The sequence below is a fragment of the Pinus tabuliformis genome, chromosome 9, assembly GCF_031772625.1.
Source record: "Pinus tabuliformis cultivar Carrire ecotype Pingquan chromosome 9, CPIR1, whole genome shotgun sequence".
NCBI classification, from domain to species: Eukaryota; Viridiplantae; Streptophyta; class Pinopsida; order Pinales; family Pinaceae; genus Pinus; species Pinus tabuliformis.
The window spans coordinates 743,068,522-743,088,999 of NC_142307.1; the positions used below are offsets into that span (position 1 = coordinate 743,068,522).

Consider the following 20,478-nt stretch of genomic DNA (forward strand, 5'->3'; position numbering starts at 1 on the left):
TATCTCAAGATAGGTAAACTAATCTTGGACACACAATCACTTGGTTGAGTGTATATCTCAACTACACTCCAATCTAGGAACATCTAGATATGACAACCCTAAGGAATAGGAACAAACTCCTCTAGATAGAAAGAATCACAACTGAGACAAGTAGGAATTACAATTTCCAATTATTCATTCTGTTTCGATTTTGCTATGTTGTGCTTTTGTTTGAAGTTGCAAAAGCCATGGAGGTCGTTTTGACGGGAGCAACGACCAACACTGTTAGCAACGTTGTTAGCCATTAGGGGAATTTTGAGGTCTAAAATGGGCCTCCTAAGAAAAATGTACAACCAAAATAAACTTTATAAGAACCAATAGGATTCAAAATGCTGATGTCAACCATGGGGGATGTTTCACCATTTTTGGAGTAAAAAAGTAAAAATATTAAAAAATAATATAATAATAAAACTACTTTTTCAACTCATATTTTCAACTTATCTCCCTAAGGGTTTACTTAAATTTCGAGCGGGAGTACTCATTGGATGCAAAATTTAATTCCTCATCCAAAGATTGCCCATGTTGCATATTTTCGATGGACTCTACTACACGAAAAATGATAAATACATGAAAAAACGTGATTACAATCACGTTTTTCATGTATTTATCATTTTTCGTGTAGTAAGCTCCATCAAAATTATTTAACATGGGTACTCCTTGGATGAGGAAGAAAATTATGCATCCAACGAGTGTTTTCGCTCGAAATTTGAGTAAAATCATAGGGAGATAAGTTGAAAAAATAGTTTTTCTTTTTTCCCTCTAAAATTTGATGATGTAATCGAATCTTATTTTATAATTTCCTTAGGAGGCCCATTTTAGACCTCGAAAATACCCTAATGATTACTTTTTCTCCGCTCTATCAACTAATAGATGATGTAATTCATCTGGATCAAAATACTTAGCTTCTGGAAGCTCAGTTAAATCGTATGAAGACCCTCTTGCGTGATATTGCCAATCAATTTCAACACGATTAGAGATGTCTGCCCAACACCATCAAAAATTGGTTACAGAGGCTCCACCATTCTCTTGATGATGCCAAACGTGTCGTGGATCGTGCCCAACCATAGATACGTTGTCCACAATGTTTCCTTTGCAGACCAACACTCTCAACACAAGTTAGAGAATGTAATACAAATTTCCATCAACTCTTTGTCGATCTTGGAAGGGATTTTTCAATACTTGGCAACGCTGAACAAACTGTTTCCTCTGCACCATATCGAGCTTTGTGGGATCGGGAATCGAAGTTAACCAGATGTGACTACGAAGATGGATAGACAATGAAGATCATCAATTTTCACATAATTGGTGTTTTCGGCATGGGAGGCATCAAAAAAACATCTCTCCTCAAAACCATCCACAATGCCTACAAGAAAGGTAACTTGTTCAAAGTTGTAATTTGGACTGTTTTTTCACAAAATTGTAGCATTTTAGGCTTGCAGGATGATATTGCAAAGAAAATCAATTTGAACCTTGGGAGAAGCTCTAGTGTTGAGATAACAAAGATGGAGCTCTTTGCATGTCTGAGGGAAAATAAATTTCTTCTCATATTAGATGATTTGTGGAGGGAACTTCAACTAGACGAAGAATTAGGCATCTCTGTGGATAATGATAAAGGTAGCAGAGTCGTAATCTCTATGTGCAGCTTTGATGTGGTGAGAAGAATGGGGGCAGATGACTTCTCCATAGAAATACAACTACTATCTAGGGATGAAGAGTGGCAATTGTTCTACAGAGAAGCTTTCAAAACTGGAAGTGCTCAGACAATGATATAGATAATTTGGTCACACAAATTACTGAAGAGTGTAATGGTCTGTTGTTCACCATAAAGGTTGTAGCAGCAACCATGAGGGGTAAAACTAGTGTAAATGACTAGCATCTTTTCTTTGTGTCAGATAAAAAAATATTGATGTTTTCTAGGATACAATGACATTGATCAAGGTCTCTATTGGCAGTTTAAATGTAGTTACGATTTTTTTCCTGACTCTGTCTTCAAGAATTTCTTTTTATATTGTGCTACCATTCCCGAATATTGGCAGATCACTATAAACGCCTTGGTGGAAATGTGGATAGGGGAGGGGATGGTCAATAATAGAGAGACCAACTATTTAATGGACTTGGGACTCAGGTACGTAGATTTATTAGTAGAATGTTGCTTGTTTCAGGGTGTTTATGATGATTATGGGTATAAGAAGATACAGGTTCACGATGTTGTCCATGACTTGGAAATGTATATCGTTGAGAATGAAGGGCAATGTTTCTTCAGGACACGTGAAATCCTCCAAGAGTTTCCAACCGCTGAAAAAGGGATCCATAATTACAAAAGAATAATAATTGTTTTGATTTTCCAACAGATTTCAGCTGCCCCAACCTCCTCACTTTCATGTTGCAGTATAATGAAAGTTTAAGAGAGGTTCTAGATGGTTTTTTGGTCAATCTCACATCTCTCGAGGTTTTGGATCTATCTGCCACCAAAATAGAATAGTTGCCCATGTCAATGTGGCATCTTAGACAACTCGAGTATCTCAATTGGAGTGAGACCTTAATCAAGGATGTACCTGAAGACATATGTAATCTTTCTCAGCTTTAGTTTTTGCATCTTAATAGCTGTAAAACTTTGGAGTCATTGTCTCCTAAGCTAAGAGAGATTTAAAATATCAAGACTTTATATTTAAACCATTGTTGTAGCTTAACGGGGATTCCTCAAGAGATATCTCAACTTACATAATTGAATATATTATTATTGGGTACATCAGAGACAGTGGAAAACAATATAATGGAGGTGGAGGAAGTTAAGAGTCTCACAAAATGCAGTTTGAAGGATCTCGCCAATTGCTCAAATTTAGTGAAGCTTTATGTATATGTAAAGGCAAGAATTGAAGTCGGGGGAATACGGTCAGGAATTAAATTTGGTGTAATGGGAAGTTGGTTGGAGATGAGGGACCTGACATTGGTATTTGATGTGGAAGACAATGATGTGGTGGAGGATCTCCCTGGAGACATGCAGAGCATGAAGAAGCTACAACGTTTTTGGCTTCAAAATTACCATGGCAGAAGCCTACCCAATTGTATTTGCGAGTTTCTACAATCGGAGAGGCTATATTTGCATTATTGTTTTCAACTTAGGAATCTTCCAAGCTTGGAGAGGTTGCCAAATTTAAGGTCATTAACATTAGACAACTTTACTAACTTGAAGGAGTTGGGAATAGGGACATGGGGAAGTGTCAAGGGATTTCTGATGTTAGAAAGTTTGAGGTTGGAAGACTTACCTATGTTAGAACTATATATTGATCTATGCAAATGTGTCTTTGCGCATGTTTAAACTATAAATTGATCTCATGCAACTTGTTGACTTGTTGCTTTTATTGCCAAGAACTTAATATCCAATCATAATCAATTATTGGGTTTTTAGTCTTATTCTTATTTTGACATTTATGTGATTGATTATTTTTCTTCCTACCATGAATAAAAGGATGGAAATATAAACACTAGTTCTCTATGTGACTGACAAAATGATAATGTTGTAATTTAGCAAAAAAATGATTAATTTTTTATCATCAATTGTATCATCAACATTCTTACAACTTCTTCATTAACTTCTAAAGTACTCAAATTTCCATCAAGAAATCATACACTCAAAAAATAATTTGGTTTGGACTAATGTGGAATATGAAAGTTGTTTTCTTTGTCACATTTGAAGTCATTTCAATTCTTTTTGAATTGCAATTATTCCAAAGGTTAAAGAATCATGTTTGAAATATCATTCATATATATATATATATATATATATATATATATATATATATATATATATAACTTTAGATCCATATTTATTGTTATTATTATGATTCTATGTTCATTCTCGTGACTCATATTTAATTAAACTTTCCTTCATCAATTCATTGCAAAATAACAATTCCATCTCATAACTTGGTAAGTAGTCATCAACAATCTCTTTTTTTGCAATTTCATCAACCATTTTTGTTAGATCATTTGGTGCCACAAGTAGCATGATGCATTTGCATTAGATAATCCATGTCACAAGTAACATTCATCATTTGCATTAATTGAGGTGTGTTACAAGTAACAACATCCTTTTGTATTAGGTTATTTGCTGCATATGTTGCATCAACCATGTTCACAATATTAGTTTTAATTGAAATGCCTCAATCAATTTATCCTTCAAATAAATTTTCTTGTGAATATCAACAACCCAATTATCCAATTCATTTAAGGACTCTTACATTTCTTTGATTTCTAGGTTGATATTTTGCAAATAGTTTATTTCTTTACCATTTGCATGTTTTTCACTTGTCACAGTCAGTTGTTCTTACTTATGTCAAATTGTCTTGTTCTTATTACTACCTTAAGGTGTCAAGTACTACTATCGATCATGAACCCCAAAGTGTGATTACAATGGTTTTTATTTTGATTAAAAATGACTTCATAAATCAATTTGAAGTAACTATTTTTTTTTTTTGTAAGCTTAGGTGGGACCTTCTCATTTTCCAGTTTTTACATGTCCGTTATTCACCCCATTTCCAGGGAGGGTAGCACAAGAATCGAACCCAAGATCTCCGGTTCGGTGAGACTTCATTTCCACGGCCATTGCCACTTGAGCTACCCCATGCGGACAAAGTAACTATTTATAACAATCTACACGTTGATTTTTTAAACGGTTTGTAAAACTACCCTTTTAATAATTGAGGCACTCAAATAAATAACTTACCCTTCTTCATTTTTTACATTTCAATGATTCAATCGACACTTGATTTATGAGATAATGCAATTTTTTTGTGTAAGATATGTATTACTTGTAAAATGATCATGTTTTGATGACTAAGTGAACTTGAAAATCAAGTGTCAAAATTAGGCACAATATCCATAGCTGAGCATTCAAAAAGAAATAAAAAATAAAAAATAAAAATCATCCATCATCCATGGGAATAAACTATCCTTCGAATCCCTTATTATGACAAGATAATTCTAGGAAAAAGTTAAAAGAATTTGATTTTATTAAGGGTATCCTTCTTTCAATTATAATGGCATGCTCAAATGCAATAAAAAAGCTTCATTGATTTCTACATACCAATATCTTTTTCACTTTTCAAGCTCACAATTCATATTTTGAGAAAAAATAAAAAATATATCTTGATCAATACCCACTCAAAATGTCTTTGTGATTCAATCAAATCTATTGCAAACGATTTTATTCTATGAAGGCATGGTGGTTTATATCCAAATTCTACTTTTTAAGCTTCAATGAAATTTGGTGGGAGCAATTTTATTATATTCCTTTCAAGTTTATGCCTAAAACTTGTTTATGGAGTTTACATCGTTTCCCAAATTTGGTTATGAACAATTTTATTCTATGAAAAACTTCTATAAAAACATGAATGTTTATATCTAAAGTCTCCAAATTCTCCCGTCGTTCAACAATTTTTTTGTATGAAAAATTTGTGTTTGTATCCATGTTTTTTATTTAATAGAATACATATCATTAGTTTATGTCTCCCTTTGTATCCAAGTTTGTGCTTCAATAATAATGCATATCATTAGTTATCTCCTTGTTGTTCAACAATTTTATATCCAAATTTATATTTCAATAAAATATATATAGTTTTTCCTTATAAATATTACATAAGTGTTTATATTCAAAATTTTTCCTTTTGAATTAATGGAGAATATATATCTTTGTTTGAGAAAAAGAGAAAATCAATGGCATTTAATAACTTATTCACAATTACATTTTCCAAGCACCTTATCTCTTACTTTTCTGTAACATATTTTTTAATATAATAACAAATATTTTTCTTTTCTTACTTTTCTATAACATAAATTCATTCACAATTACAATTTTCAAGCACCTTATCTCTTACTTTTCTATCACATATTTTTTAATATAATATATATATATATATATATATATATATATATATATCTTTTTTTTTTCTTCTCCTTTACATTACTATGACATAAACTCATTCACAATTGCATTTTCCAAACAACTTATCTCATACTTTTCTATAACATATTTTTTAATATAAAAAATAATATTTTTAATATCTCTTACTTTTTTATAACATATTTTTTAATATAAAAATAATAATATTTTTTTTGAAAACCTGAAAACCACTCAAAATTACTTATTTTTAAGTTGTAGCAAATAGTTGCATGTGGGTGATTGAAACTCTCACTGAAATTGAAAGTGAATATATATATATATATATAAATTAATTAATTAATTAATTAATTAATTAATTAATTAATTGCATGTGGGTTATTGGAACTTTCAATGAGAAAGAAAGTGAATATATTAATTAATTAATTAATTAACGGAAAACATGACCCGTCGTATCAACGCATAACATGGCCGACACAACAAAAACTCAAATCATTAGACGTGACCACAAAGCCAAAAGCATTAGATTCTAACATTTCTTTTATATAAATTTATTTCAACCGCACAAATTTCCATTGATCTATGCAATATTTTCCCGTGTCAAAGTTAAATGCCCCGTTTTCCTTCTCTTTTCCCAACTTTTTCCGGGGTCAAAGTTAAATGCCTCATTTTTCTTCTCTTTTCCCAACTTTTATCTCCAGATTCCCATTTTCCAATTTTTTCCTCCAAAATCAAATCAATCAATACATCGATTTCTCTCTGTTTTTATGAATATCTGGAAGATTTTTGGGTCTCCATTCTCCTTTTTCTCTGATTGATTGATTTATTTAACAAAATTTCAATGAAATTCCAATGATTTCACATTTTGTAAATGTGTAAAGCTTCTAGAATTTGCATTTATGTAAATGACATAAAATTCCAATTAAAATTTGGAAGATTTTCCACCACTTTCTTCACTCCAACACGAAAACAAACATTGGATTCCAACACAAAAAAGAAATAATTTCTTCTTCATCCCATTCATCACCGTACAACGAATTTAGTGTAAATTTTGTTATGCTTTTTGTCTACACTACAGAGTAATGAGAGTTAAGCATACGATGCCAACATAAAAGCAACATGTCCGCTGACCTTAAACATAGGAGAACCAAGTCTTCCGCTTTAGCAGAGCACGCAAAGAAAACCAAATATCATGTTTGCATCGAAGAGCCCAGTGTTATTGCTAGAGTTTCGCAATTCCATCACCGTAAATTTACGGAAGTCCTTGAGATTGAAAAGAGGCCGAGCAGTCTCAATAAGGAAGACCGCTGGAAGATCAGTAGTTGCTGGATCCCAGCGCTCACTTCCTAGTCGTGTTCTTCACTTCCTCCCCTTCTTTTTATAGCTTGTTCTTGTTTTCTTATAAGTTAGTTTCCCCTTGTTACCCTTTAACCGTCTCTCTTTTACCTTTGTTCTTTATTCCTCTTTGGTGGGTTGTTTATATAGTATAAGAGGCTTTAATAGCATTTAGTTTAAGCTATTAGTTATATACTAAATTTTAACTTAATAATTACTTTGATCTATGATAATATGTTTTTATTAATTTATAATTAAAAAGAACTAAACAATTTAACAATTAAATAATACTTAAATTAATTTATTCTATAATAATAATAATAATAAAATAAATATCGAATTGTTAATACCTTGTATGTAAATTTATATATCCTATTAACTTTTAATTTAATAATAGTATAACTAACTATTAATTTAATAATTATTTATATCCATAACTTTAACATATTTTAATTTTTAATTTTTAATTAAATACAATGATGCTCCTTTTTCCTTACTCTGGTCCAACTAGCCGTTTCCTAGTCAAATATAGTCGTTAGCTAGTCAATATAGTTGTTGCCTAGTCAAAAATTATAGCTGTTGAATGTTCTGCTTTGTCTATTTAGCATGCAACCTATATTTGATTCTTCAACTTACACTGCTTGGTTCGAAACGCGTCGACAAATGAAATATCATGTGATTTAGGCCGAAAAATCTCTCATAAACTTGATATGGATCACAGAAGCCTCAATTCAACAATTAAAATTACAAAACAAAAAAAAATATTTAAATTATTATTATTATTATATTTTAAAATTTAAATTATAAAAAAATTTAAAATTTAAAATATTTAAATTTAAAACTTAAAATAAAAAAATATTTAAAAAAACAAAAAAAAATTTAAAATTAAAAATAAACAATTAAAAGCAAAACAATTCAAAAAAAACAATTCAAAACAAAACAAATACAAAAAAACAATTTAAAATAAATATATAAATACAAAATACAATCTCGCCCCTCTCCCACTGCTACCCCCTCCCTCTACCCTCCACCCAGCCCCTGCCACACCCCCAGCTTTCACCCCTCTCTCGTCCCCACTCTGGGCCCTCCCCCTCCCTGCTTGACCCCCTCCCCTCCCCGCTTGGGCCCCCAACCAACGGCCAAGAGGCCGATTCCTGGGAATCGGCCTGTGGCCTCTTGGCTGCTGGCTGGGGGCCCAGGGGAGGAGGGGAGGGGTTAAGGCGGGGAGGGGGAGTGTCGAGACTGGGGTGAGGCGAGGGCCAAGAGTGGGGAAGAGGAGAGGGAAGCGGAGGGAGGGGGAGGTGAGAGGAGGGCGACCAGTGGTGTGGGGGGCGGATGGCGGAGCGGAGAGGGCAGGGGAAGGAGGGTGGTGATGGCGAGGGTTGGGTTGGGGGCCGGGTGGAGGAGGAGAGAGGAGAGGGGACGAACAAGAGGGGAGTGAGGGAGGGTCGCGGGCCGTATTTTTTTGAAGTGTTTTTTTTTTTAATTGTTTTGTTTTTTTAAATTGTTTTTATTTTTTAAATTGTGATTTTTTAAATTGTTTTCTTTTTAAATGGTTTTTTTTTTTTTTGGGATTGTTTCTTTGTAAATTGTTTTTTGGTTAATTGTTTTTATTTTTTAATTGTTTTAAATTTTTTTTAAGTTTTTTTTTAAGGTTATTTATTTATTTTTATAATTTTAATTTAAAAAAAATAATTCTTAAATTTTTATTTTATTTTATTTTGTTTATTTAAATTATTTAATTAATTAATTTTTTTTTTAATGTTTTTCGTAATTATTTTAAGTTTTTTTTTGTATTGAGTTATTTTTTATTATTATTATTTTTTTTAATTAAAAAAAATTATTTTTAGATTGATTTTTTTTCTTGGTGGATCAATTTGTTTTTCTTTAAATTATATATTTTTTTTGAAAAAAAAATCATTTTTAAAAATATTTTTTTATTTATTTTTTGTTTTTTCATTAATTTTTTATTCATTTTTTTTACTAGTTAATTTTACTTTTTCCTTTTACATTTTTATATGTTTTCTATTTTCTTTTTTTCTTTTTTATATATTTTTTGTATTTGATTTTTTTTTGTCATGTTTTTTATATTTATATTTTTATGTTTTATTACTAATATGGTTTATGTTTTATGTTTTTTTTTGTCACACTTTTTTACTTTTGTTATATATTTTTATGTTTTATTACTAACATGTTTTGATTATTTTTATTTTCTTCATGCTTTATGTTTTATTTATGTTTTACATTTTAATAGGTTTTTTTTGTTTTGTTTTTTTTTATATATTTTTTTATTTGATTTTTTTGTCATGTTTTTTCTTTAAACACAAAAATCACCAACATTTTCAAAAAATTATTCACACTTATTTCATTAGAAAATTTAAAGTGTAAAAACTAATCCCTCTAAACAATGCTCATCAACACTTTTCAAAATCAAAATGAAAATCACTAACAAAAAAAATGTTCACACTTGATACATAAAAAAATTTAAAGTGTCAAAAATAAGCACTCTAAAAAAATGTGTTGATGCTGCATCAACATTTTTCAAAATCAACATGAATATCACTAATTTAAAAAAAAATGTGTTGATGTTGCATCAACACTTTTCATCAGCATGAAAATCACTAACATCGAAAAAAATATTTATACTTGATACATAAAATATGCTAAAAAAAAGTGTATTCTGGGATCACCACTTTTCAAAATCGAGTGATTTTTTGCTACCTCAAAAAAAGGGGTACCAGTTCACTTTCTGGTTTGATCGGTAGCTATGTTAATAATGAGTGTCTAAAACCGTTGTTGTATTTTTGTCATTTATTTCACTTCACACCATTCTTTGAATATATGGTAGCTATTGTTAAAGATGTTGCAAAATCAATGTTCCAAGAACAATTTAACATGCATTGTATATATATTCTGTAAAAAACCTTCAGATAAAAATAGATCTAAATTTACTAAATAAGATCTTAAGAATTATATATATGTATATATATATATATATATATATATATATAATCATACATGTGTCATATTATATTACCCTTCACTAGCATTAAAATATCATATTGTGATACATTACAATGTCATGAGATAAATAAATTGAATATAAACAATAAAAATTAATTAATTCTAAAAAGAAATATAAATTATAAAACTTGTACTTTGTAATAACCATATATTATAAATCGGCTATATAGTTTTGCACCTTGTAGTAGTTATATACAAACCCTACCTAAAAGAACCATAAAAGAAGTGTAATATGCAACATAGTTGTTGAATATCTGCAGTCAAAACCAAAGACATGACATGAGATGCCCCACAGGCCAGTAGTGAACATATGTCAAGAGTCAAAACCAAAGACATGACATGAGATGCCCCACAGGCCAGTAATGAGCATAAGTCAAGAGATGCCACAATTAGTGGAACCCTTAAAGCTATTTCCATTACATTGTTTTTCATGTAAACATTTGATTATTACTTCTAAACTTTTACAAGTAAATGGTGGTATTCGTTGGGTGGGGTGCATATTGTGCACAACTTTGAATATTTTATTACCTCTATTCTTGATTGATAACTTATGAAGAATTTTTCAAAATTATGCAACCTAACCTTCTTCATGCTCAATCAATTCATAAAACCTCTTTCATAAATGAAAATCTGATATGTTTAACATTTACCATTCTTTCATATTAGATGTAATTTAATTTTACTTTCTATATATGATTGCTTATTTTCATTTCAAAAATATTTAATCACATTTTTTATATTAATATTTTATATTTTTTAGATTAGGTATTGTGAGCCTTATGATCACGGGTAAGCTTATTTTATAATTTGAGTAACCAAGATTCAAGGGATTCTAAGCCTTTAAAATCATGTTGGATCACAATTGGCCTCATCTACATCAACTCTTAACATGACTGTATTTTTACCCATGGGGTTAACCTTTTCACCAGGGAGTGTCATTCTTTTATATTAGATGTAATTTAATTCTACTTTCTATATCTCATTGCTTATTTTCGTTTCAAAAATATTTAATCACATTTTTTATATTAATATTTTATATTTTTTTGATTAGGTATTGTGAGTCTTAAGATCACTGGTAAGCATATTCTATAATTTGAGTAACCAAGATTCAAGGGATTCTAAGCCTTTAAAATCATGTTGGATCACAATTGGCCTGAGCCACATCAACCCTTAACATGACTGTATTTTTACCCATGGGGTTCAAATTGGTAACCTTTTCACCAGGGAGTGCCTTAACATAAAACCTACGAGCATGTAGGTACCATTTTAATTAATTGAATGTCTTTTTTTAATATAGTAACTCTATATTATACTAACCTATAATTTTTCTTATGGGGATTATTCTACTATCAATTTCTTTTTGCATAAGAGGCATGTACTAAGCAGCAACACTACATATTACACTTGTTTCAAATGATTTTGGGAAAATTACAACTATTGCCACTATTTATGATTTTCAACCATTGATTTTATGTATTTAAAAAATTAAATCTTATATATATGTGTGTGTGTGTGTGATTATTTAATAACCATGATGCAACAAATTATTGGTTACTCAAAAAAATATAAACTAACTTAGATTCATTTTTAACTTTGGATTACAGGGATCAAATTTTAAGATGGATATCGGCTAGTTGAAAACATAAACATAATGAAAATACCACTTAATGAATATTACATTTATTTTTCTTTGAATATCTCATAAAATTCTTAGATGTATGCGTGAGGGCTTCAATCACAAGGCATTTGAATTTTGAATTTTATAGTTTACATAATATTTCATAACAAGGCCATTGCGAGTTGAGTTGTTGCACATTAACAAATATATAATATAGATTAATAATAAAAAAATAAATCAATGTATTATTATAATATTTTAATATATGTGAAGTAAAAATGAAATGTTTGATTAATTAATTAATATTTAAAATAATCAAATAAAAAAACTATTACATTATAGTTAGGGTTTTGCGTTAGGTTTCTGAAGTATTCTCCAATGAAGGTCTTCCATTTGTCTATTTTAGTAGGGGGAATCACAAATCTTATCCCTTGAATTGTTGTTACCATGTTGCTTTTCTCCCACTCCAAGTGTTTGTTTTGTTGTTTCCTTTTCATCATCCATTTTCCCCATCGCATGGATTTGAGATTGCTCGTCATAAAGGGTTCTTCAACAACATGGATGTAATGTTTGAGAGTTTGCAAATCCATTTTAAAACCAAAATTAACATAAATGACTTTTTGATGTCGAAAAGTTGGAGATTAATCAGTTGTTGCATCGCAAGAAAATGTTTGATTCTCTGAGCCCTTCGAACATCAAAATGTGTAAATTAATAAAATTTCAGGAATGGTATTGGCCAATCATGCAGGCTCAGCTCGTTCGCTTTCTGTTGATTTGAAATTGTATAGGAGGTCCACCATCCCATTGTTTTGCAATCTCTCCTCAATACCTTGCTCTTTTGTCTTCCATAAACATTCATTCCAAGTTTCTCTTTTGTCTTCCATAAATATTCGTTCCAAGTTGTCTATGTGAATCTGTAATGCAAATTAAGATTGTGAGTACCATCAATGAGAAGTAATTTTAAAAAGATTAATAACTGCAATTCAACATAGTTCTTGCCTCTACTGCTATCCCTAATTAATGGAAGAAAAATTCTGCACTTTGCCCACTTTTTTGTCTCCAAACATGCTTCCTCCGCACAAATTCTTCCACACATGGTTCCTCTACACAACCACCTCCGCTCAACTTCATCCGCACACACACTTCCTCTGCACAACCACCTCTTCACTCAATAATGCCTCTTAGTCAATCATTGACATTTGACGATGTTATTAATTAATGTGGGTCCTAGATGTTGTGAGGACTAATTACGATGACCATCCAGGAGCTATAAGAGACTTGTATTTTGATTCAAGTAATTAAGCATCCACATTACCATTTATCAAAAAATCGCCAACTTGATGTTCTTTTGGTTAACATAGTATTGGCCCAACATTCGTTGAGGGAAACACACGCATCATATAGACTTTGGTTGGGCCAATCTAGGCCTTCAACACCTGATTAGCATAATTATAATAGAAATACAAGTTAATCTGAATAAGGATGTATAATTTTTTTAACCTCATGCTTGTGAATATCTAATGCAAGCATTTGGTCTTCATCTGAGCATGGAATTGTGGTTGGCAGCTTAATCAATGGAGAAACACATTTTTAGGATTCAAATGCTTTTGTGTGATATGCTTCTCCAAGATGGACCAATTGGAATTGTAACTCATAGTTGCTTCCAGGGTTATAACCTAGATTCGGTTAGTGATGGATTTGTTGAGCGAGGGATAGATCTATTTCTTGTGAGATTTTTTGGTAGTACTGGGTAATTATTTAGTGTTAATCAATATTGATTAATCAATAGTAGTGGTAGGTTTTTATGGCTAGTGATAAAAGTGGTAGTGGATGGTACAATACGACGATGAGCAGTACTGGAAGGTGGTATTGATAGCTTGAGCAAGTGAGAGATTGTTTTCTCCTTTTCATGAGATAGTGTTGATGTATCCACTTTTGAGTGCTAGCGATGGTTTGTGTAGGTAAGATTGAATGGAAGTTCTCTTTCTTTTCATTGAATAACTATTCACCTTGAAGTTATATTCAACCGTAAGGGAGGGACTCATATTTCAATTTTAGAATTAGTCAAGTGATCAAGATGATGGTCGAATGCACCCTACTTCCTCTTTCAAGGCATTTCTAGAAGTGGTCCAAAGAAGAAGCTTGCCATGAGAAGATGTGGAAATTGATGCAATTCACTCGCTACAACTTATTCTACGAGGTTCATTTCAAGACATTGATGAAAGTGGCACTAAAGCTATGGTTAATTCTTAAATGAAGGTTTCGACATTGCAAGGCATAGATAGACTTAGTTTTGTAGTTATTTAGACGGTGCGGTGAAGGAATGGAATAAAAGTGAAGCAACGACACTGTAGGCGTTAGCAACCTTCTCCTAACGCTCTAGTTTGAAGTTGTGTGAAGTGGATAAAATTGTATATAATTCCATATGGATATCAAAGATCAAATTATAAAGAAATAAACATTTCAAAGTCTAATGAGAATTATGCGAAGCTCCGTACTCTCACATAGTTAACTATGTAGGAGTATGAAGCACACTGCACAGTCCTAGTAGCCAAGGGTATAGCGTGAGGCTTGAGATTGCATAATGCGCAGTTTAGCCTGGGCAAAGACTGGGAGAGACTGCGCATTGCATAGTATCTGTTTCAAAGGTGGTAGGCTAGGCCTTGGAAATATACAGTGTGCAGTTGGGCCAGACTATACTGCGCACTGTGCAGTATCAAAGGCCAAACTCTCAGCTTGAGCCTTAGTATTGCGTAGTGCCCAACAGGGAAAGGTAAAAATTGGCAAAGGAAAGTGCAGATCTACTCGGTGGAAGTGTGGGAAATGAGAAACTCTGAGGGATGATGTGAGTTTTCAATAATATCTAACTAATTATAGATGAATCAATGTAAATAAAGTGCAGAAACTCGACAAACGGAAGGAAAAATAAATATGTGAGGAGAGTCGCCAAAACAACGACCACTGGTGCAAAAACAAGAAATCTGATGCAACACTTGTGAAAGGAAAACAAAAATCTAACACAATAATTATACAAGCTAAAATATGTTGAAACACCAGTAACCATGTAGAGAAACAAGTAAAACAATGCTCACACAAGAAAAACAATAAAAGGCGACAAAAAAGGTGGCAAAAGGTGATAAAAGCAAAACTCACCCCAAAAAGTGGCGACAACTCCACTAAAGGTTCTTTGTTCTCCTCGGGAATTATAGAGCTCCAAGATCGAATGTGAAAATGATATTTAGAGGCACAGATTAAGTAGATTTGAATCAATTAGGGTTTATGATGTGAATGCCTAAAATAAAGGAAAAAGGAACACTTGGCGAAAGTTTCTAAAAATAGAGAGTGTGCCTCCTTCAAGATACTAATAATGGATCCCTATTTTCTAGGTATGCTTCTTCACTTTTAGCTTTTGCTTTTTTTCCCTTTTTCGGGAAACTTGCCATGCATAATGCCAAGAAAGATTGCACAGTTTTGGGGACCAGGGAACCTTCTGGCTCAGTGCACTGTGCAGTTTCTGATCTCAGTGATGGATTGCACATTTTTTTGGCTCAGTGTTGGGTTGCCTTCCATGACTACACAATTTCTGAGCTCAAGGCTAAATGTTAGTCTAGACTGCGCAATTCCAATGATCAAGGTTGATTTCTCTCAAGGATTGTGCAGTTTCTGGAGGCAAGCCCAGAACTATTGTAAGACCAAGTTAGGAGATTAGCTTGTGAGTTATAAATATCAGCTAAGTGTGGAAACAAGCAAACACAAGCATAAATTAAAATGATATGTCTCTATTGAAGCATGAATACCTGAATCAATGCAAGATAAGCTCCTGTGGATAGGAAAGAAGACTCCAAAATTGAAGCATAGGCAAAATTTTGGAGGATGGTTGTAGCTGCTACCACAAGTGGGTACTCATTAGATGCATAATTTAATTTCACATCCAACAGGTGCCTACACATAACATTTGAGTAAACCTATAAGTGGATAAGTTGAAATATAATTGAAAAAAATATATCTTCTTTTCCCTTGAAAGATATCCACCCTTAGGAATGACATCATCATTTTGAATCTTATTGGATCTTTTAAAGTTGATATTGTCAGTACATTTTTGTTTTGAGCTCCATTTTTTATCTCAAAATTTCCCTAATGGTCAATTAGAATTACTTTTTTTGGTGCATAGGGTATGAATTTTATTTCATCTAATATTTGGAACTTCTACTATAATTATGTAGTTTTCTATAGGTGGACCAATAGTGCTTTGGTGCCCCTTTGTAGTAGCGACTAGAAGAGATGGAACATGGTTGAGCATAACCATTGTTTTTTTTGTATGAATCTTTATACTTGCATTGATACTTGAGAATATAAGATAGGATTCTTACAGATAATCCAATAATCATTTCCCACTTGCAAAATGGAGCTTTTACTCAAGAGGAAGCCCAAAATATTGGACATGCAGAGTTATTGTAGATAGTGACATAACAAAAAAGACAAATTGTGAAACTTGAAGTTGATTATTGACATGAAGCTCTTTGATTGTGGTTTCCAAACCAAGGATATCAATTGATTCTACCTTATATTTGGAAAGAAGAAAACGAAACAGTATAGCAAGGAAAACTTGGTGGTTAAAATTAGTTAGCTTGGTCACTGCCTCAAAAACACTAAAGAATCATCAATCCATGATATCTAATAAATAATCTATCCATCTCCAAAGTTTTTCATTACAATTAGAAAAATAAATTGATGTCTAAATGATATGATTTGATATATCTCATATCAAATGTTAAATTAAATGATAAATAAGATTATTAAAAAACACTTTAAAATGATTTACACTATCATAATATAAAACAATTGTAACAGATATATATATATATATATATATATATATATATATATATATATATATATATATATATATATATATATATAACAGCAAAAATTTACACATTAAATGTTTTGAAACCATCTCACAAAAAGATAGAAAATATAGATCAATGCCTTAGAATTCAGCCTCTTTGAGGGGGCAACCTCCTTTACGTTACACAAATGAACAATTCTTGGATGATACAAATGACAAAAACCTCCTTTATATATATATATATATATATATATATATATATATATATGAGTCTAAGGGGTTACAATATAACCAGGCTAACCTAACAATAATAATACAAAGGCACAAAAATAACAATAGTGGGATTCTATGGGGCACAATAATAACAATAAGGGATACAATGACAATAGTAATGGGGGAATCACTAGTATTATAGGGACCTAACATGCCCCTCTCCTTCAAAAAACTGTTGTCCTCAACGCTTGAGTAGTTCTGGATGCTTTTGTATAAAATTCTCATCCTCCCGTGTGGATCTTCAATGGGTAAGTTCTTCGACTTGATGAGATACTCTGAAATTGATCGATTTCGTAGTTGTCGACTTCTTGTTTCTTTGACTGCTTCCGGTTCCAATATGATTTTTCCTTCCTCATCAAGTTCTGGAAATATTGTTTGAACTGGAATCTTGTCACCTATAACCTTCTTTAAGCATGAAACATGGAAAACTGGGTGCACTCGAGAAGCTGTAGGAAGCTCCAATTTGTATGCCATAGTACCTGTCTTTTGCAACACCTTGTACGAACCATAATACTTTGGTGATAATTTATTATCCTTCTTAGCTTGCTTGAGGGACATTTGTTTATATGGTTGTAGCCATAGGAATACCCAATCACCTACATCAAAACTTCTTTCGCTACAATGTTGATCTGCTTGCTGTTTCATTATATTCTGCGCCAAGGTGAGGTTATCCTCTAAGAGTTGGAGAACTTGTTGTTGATGCTTGATGTGATCTTCCACTACTTGAACCTTAGAATTTTATCTTAAATATGATGTGATGGATGGTGGATGATATCCATAAAGTGCCATAAATGGGGTCATTTTTGTTGCAGTATGGAAGGAAGTGTTATACCACCATTCAGCTAGAGGAAACCATTTGACTCATCGTGTCTGTTTATCAGATACAAAGCAACAAAGATATCCTTACAAAAATTTGTTTACTATCTCAGTTTTCCCATCAGATTGAGGATGATAAGGTGAGCTATGAGCTAACTGAGTACCAAGACAAGAAAATAATTTTGTCCAAAAATTTCCAGTGAAAATGGGATCTTTGTCACTTACAATAATCTTTGGGTTTCCATGTAGCTTTTGAATTGTTTCCAAAAATGTAGTAGAAACTGTACTCTCTTTAAATGGATGAGATAATGCAAAAAATTGTGCATACTTGGTAAGTCTATCAACTACCACCATGATAACACTCTTTCCTTCGGACTTGGGTAAACCTGTGATAAAATCCATTGAAACCTCCTCCCAACATTGGCTTGGAATCGATAAAGGTTGTAATAGTCCTGGGGTCTTAATTGTTTCAACTTTATTTTTTTGGCAAACCAAACATTCTGCCACAAACTTTTGAATATCCAATTTAAGGCCATCCCAAAAAAAATCTTTCTTAACCGTGTGGTAGGTTTTTTGAAATCCTAAGTGCCCTCCTAAGGGATAGGTGTGCAATTTCCTAAGAATATTTTGTTTGAGTTGAAAATTCTTGCATAGGTATAACTGATCCTTGTACCATAACGAATCATTTTCCAGCTAAATGTATCAGATGTACTGGGATATTGTTGTATATTTTGAATGAGTGCCCACACTTCCTCGTCATTCTTCCATTCATCCCTTGCTCCGTTTATCCAATCTGGTTGGATAATAGAAATGGTGTCAAAGAAATGCTTCCACATCCTCATCCTTTCTTGAGAGTGCATCTGCCACAACATTTTGCTTCCCTTTTTTGTAGATGATTTCAAAGTCATAGCCCAACATCTTTGTGACCCATTTTCGCTGCTCTTTTGAAGATAATCTTTGTTCTAAAAAGTATTTAAGACTATCATGATTTGTTTTTACCTTGAAGTGTCTTCCCATTAGGTAGGGTCGTCATTTCTTAATTGCATGTAGTATTGCCAACATTTCCTTCTCATAAATAGCTTTGTGTAAATACTTTCCTTTGATTGGACGACTTTCGAAAGAAATGGGTCTTTCTTATTTCATTAAAAGAGCACCAATTCCATTTCCTGAGGCATCACATTCCACAATAAAGGTTTTTGTGAAGTCTAATCTAGCTAATACTGGTGCTTGGCACATTGCCTCTTTAATATGTTGAAAGGCCTTTGTTGCTTCTGGAGTCCATGAGAATGCATCTTTCTTCAATAATGTTGTTAGAGGTGCTACTATTCTCCCATAATTCTTAACAAACTTGCGATAATACCTTGTCATCCTGAGAAATCCTCGTAGATGCTTTATGGATGTGGGGATTTTCCATTCCTTAATTGTTTTAATTTTGCTAAGGTCTACCTTAACACCTTCATGAGATACAATATGACCCAGATATTCCACCTCTTGTGTCCAAAGAAACATTTGGAGATTTTTGCATATAATTTTTTCTCCTCCAATAGTTTAAGCACCATGTCAACATGTTGGACATGATCCTTCCAAGACTTGTTGTAGATTAGTATATGATAAAAAAATACTCACAAAAATTTTCTAAGGAAGGGTTTGAAAATGGAATTCATCAAACCTTGAAATGTAGAAGGTGCATTAGTAAGGCTAAAAGGCATGACCAAAAATTCATAATGACCCTCATGAGTTCTAAATGTTGTTTTTGGAATGTCTTCAGTCTTCATTCTGATTTGATGATATCTTGAACAAGGATCCAACTTGGTGAAGTAAATTGATCCATGCAATTCATCCAATAATTCATCAATGATAGGAATAGGAAATTTATCTTTAATAGTGAGCTTGTTGAGCTCCCTATAATTCGAACACATGCACCATGATCCATCCTTCTTGTGAACCAATACTACTGGAGCAGATAAAGAACTTTGACTAGGTTGAATTATACCCGCCTTTAGCATGTCTAGAACTATAGGTTCAATTTCACTTTTTTGGACATAGGGATATCTATAAGGCCCGATGTTTGGAGGAACACTTCCTGGAATCAAATTGATAGCATGATCATGATCACAAATAGGTGGGAGACCTTTGGGAGTCTCAAATACCTTGGAATGATTGTCCAAGACTTTTTCGAGATCTCGAGAAATGGATGATTTCGATGTGGGAACCTCTAGTGAACATAATTGTGCAATTATGTCTCATTGTTCTTTCTTTAGAAGCTTTGTCATTCCGTTAGAGCTGATTATCTTTCCCAGTTTCCCCGCGATACCCCTTAATTCTACTTCCTTTCCTTCTACAAAGAATTTCATGAAAAGTTCTTGAAAATTAAAAGCTATTGTACCCAAGGATTGTAGCTATTGGACTCCTAGTACAACATTAGCACCACCCATTGGAATGGAAAGCATTGGGCTATTCAATACATATTCTCCCATGGATAGCTTGATATTATGGCACTTTCCTAAGCAATTTATGGTTCCTCCACTTGCAACCATCACTTGACACTCTGGTGCTAGATATAGGAAGCAATTCAATTCCTTGGCTATCTTACAATGAATAAAATTACGGTACTTCCCGAATCAA

At 32.3% G+C, this 20,478-nt stretch overlaps 1 pseudogene; it reads left to right on the forward strand.

Annotated features, from left to right (window-relative positions):
• Nucleotides 1–227: 227 nt before the first annotated feature.
• LOC149150848 (disease resistance protein RPS2-like) lies at nucleotides 228–7,021 on the forward strand (annotated as a pseudogene).
• Nucleotides 7,022–20,478: the final 13,457 nt, after the last annotated feature.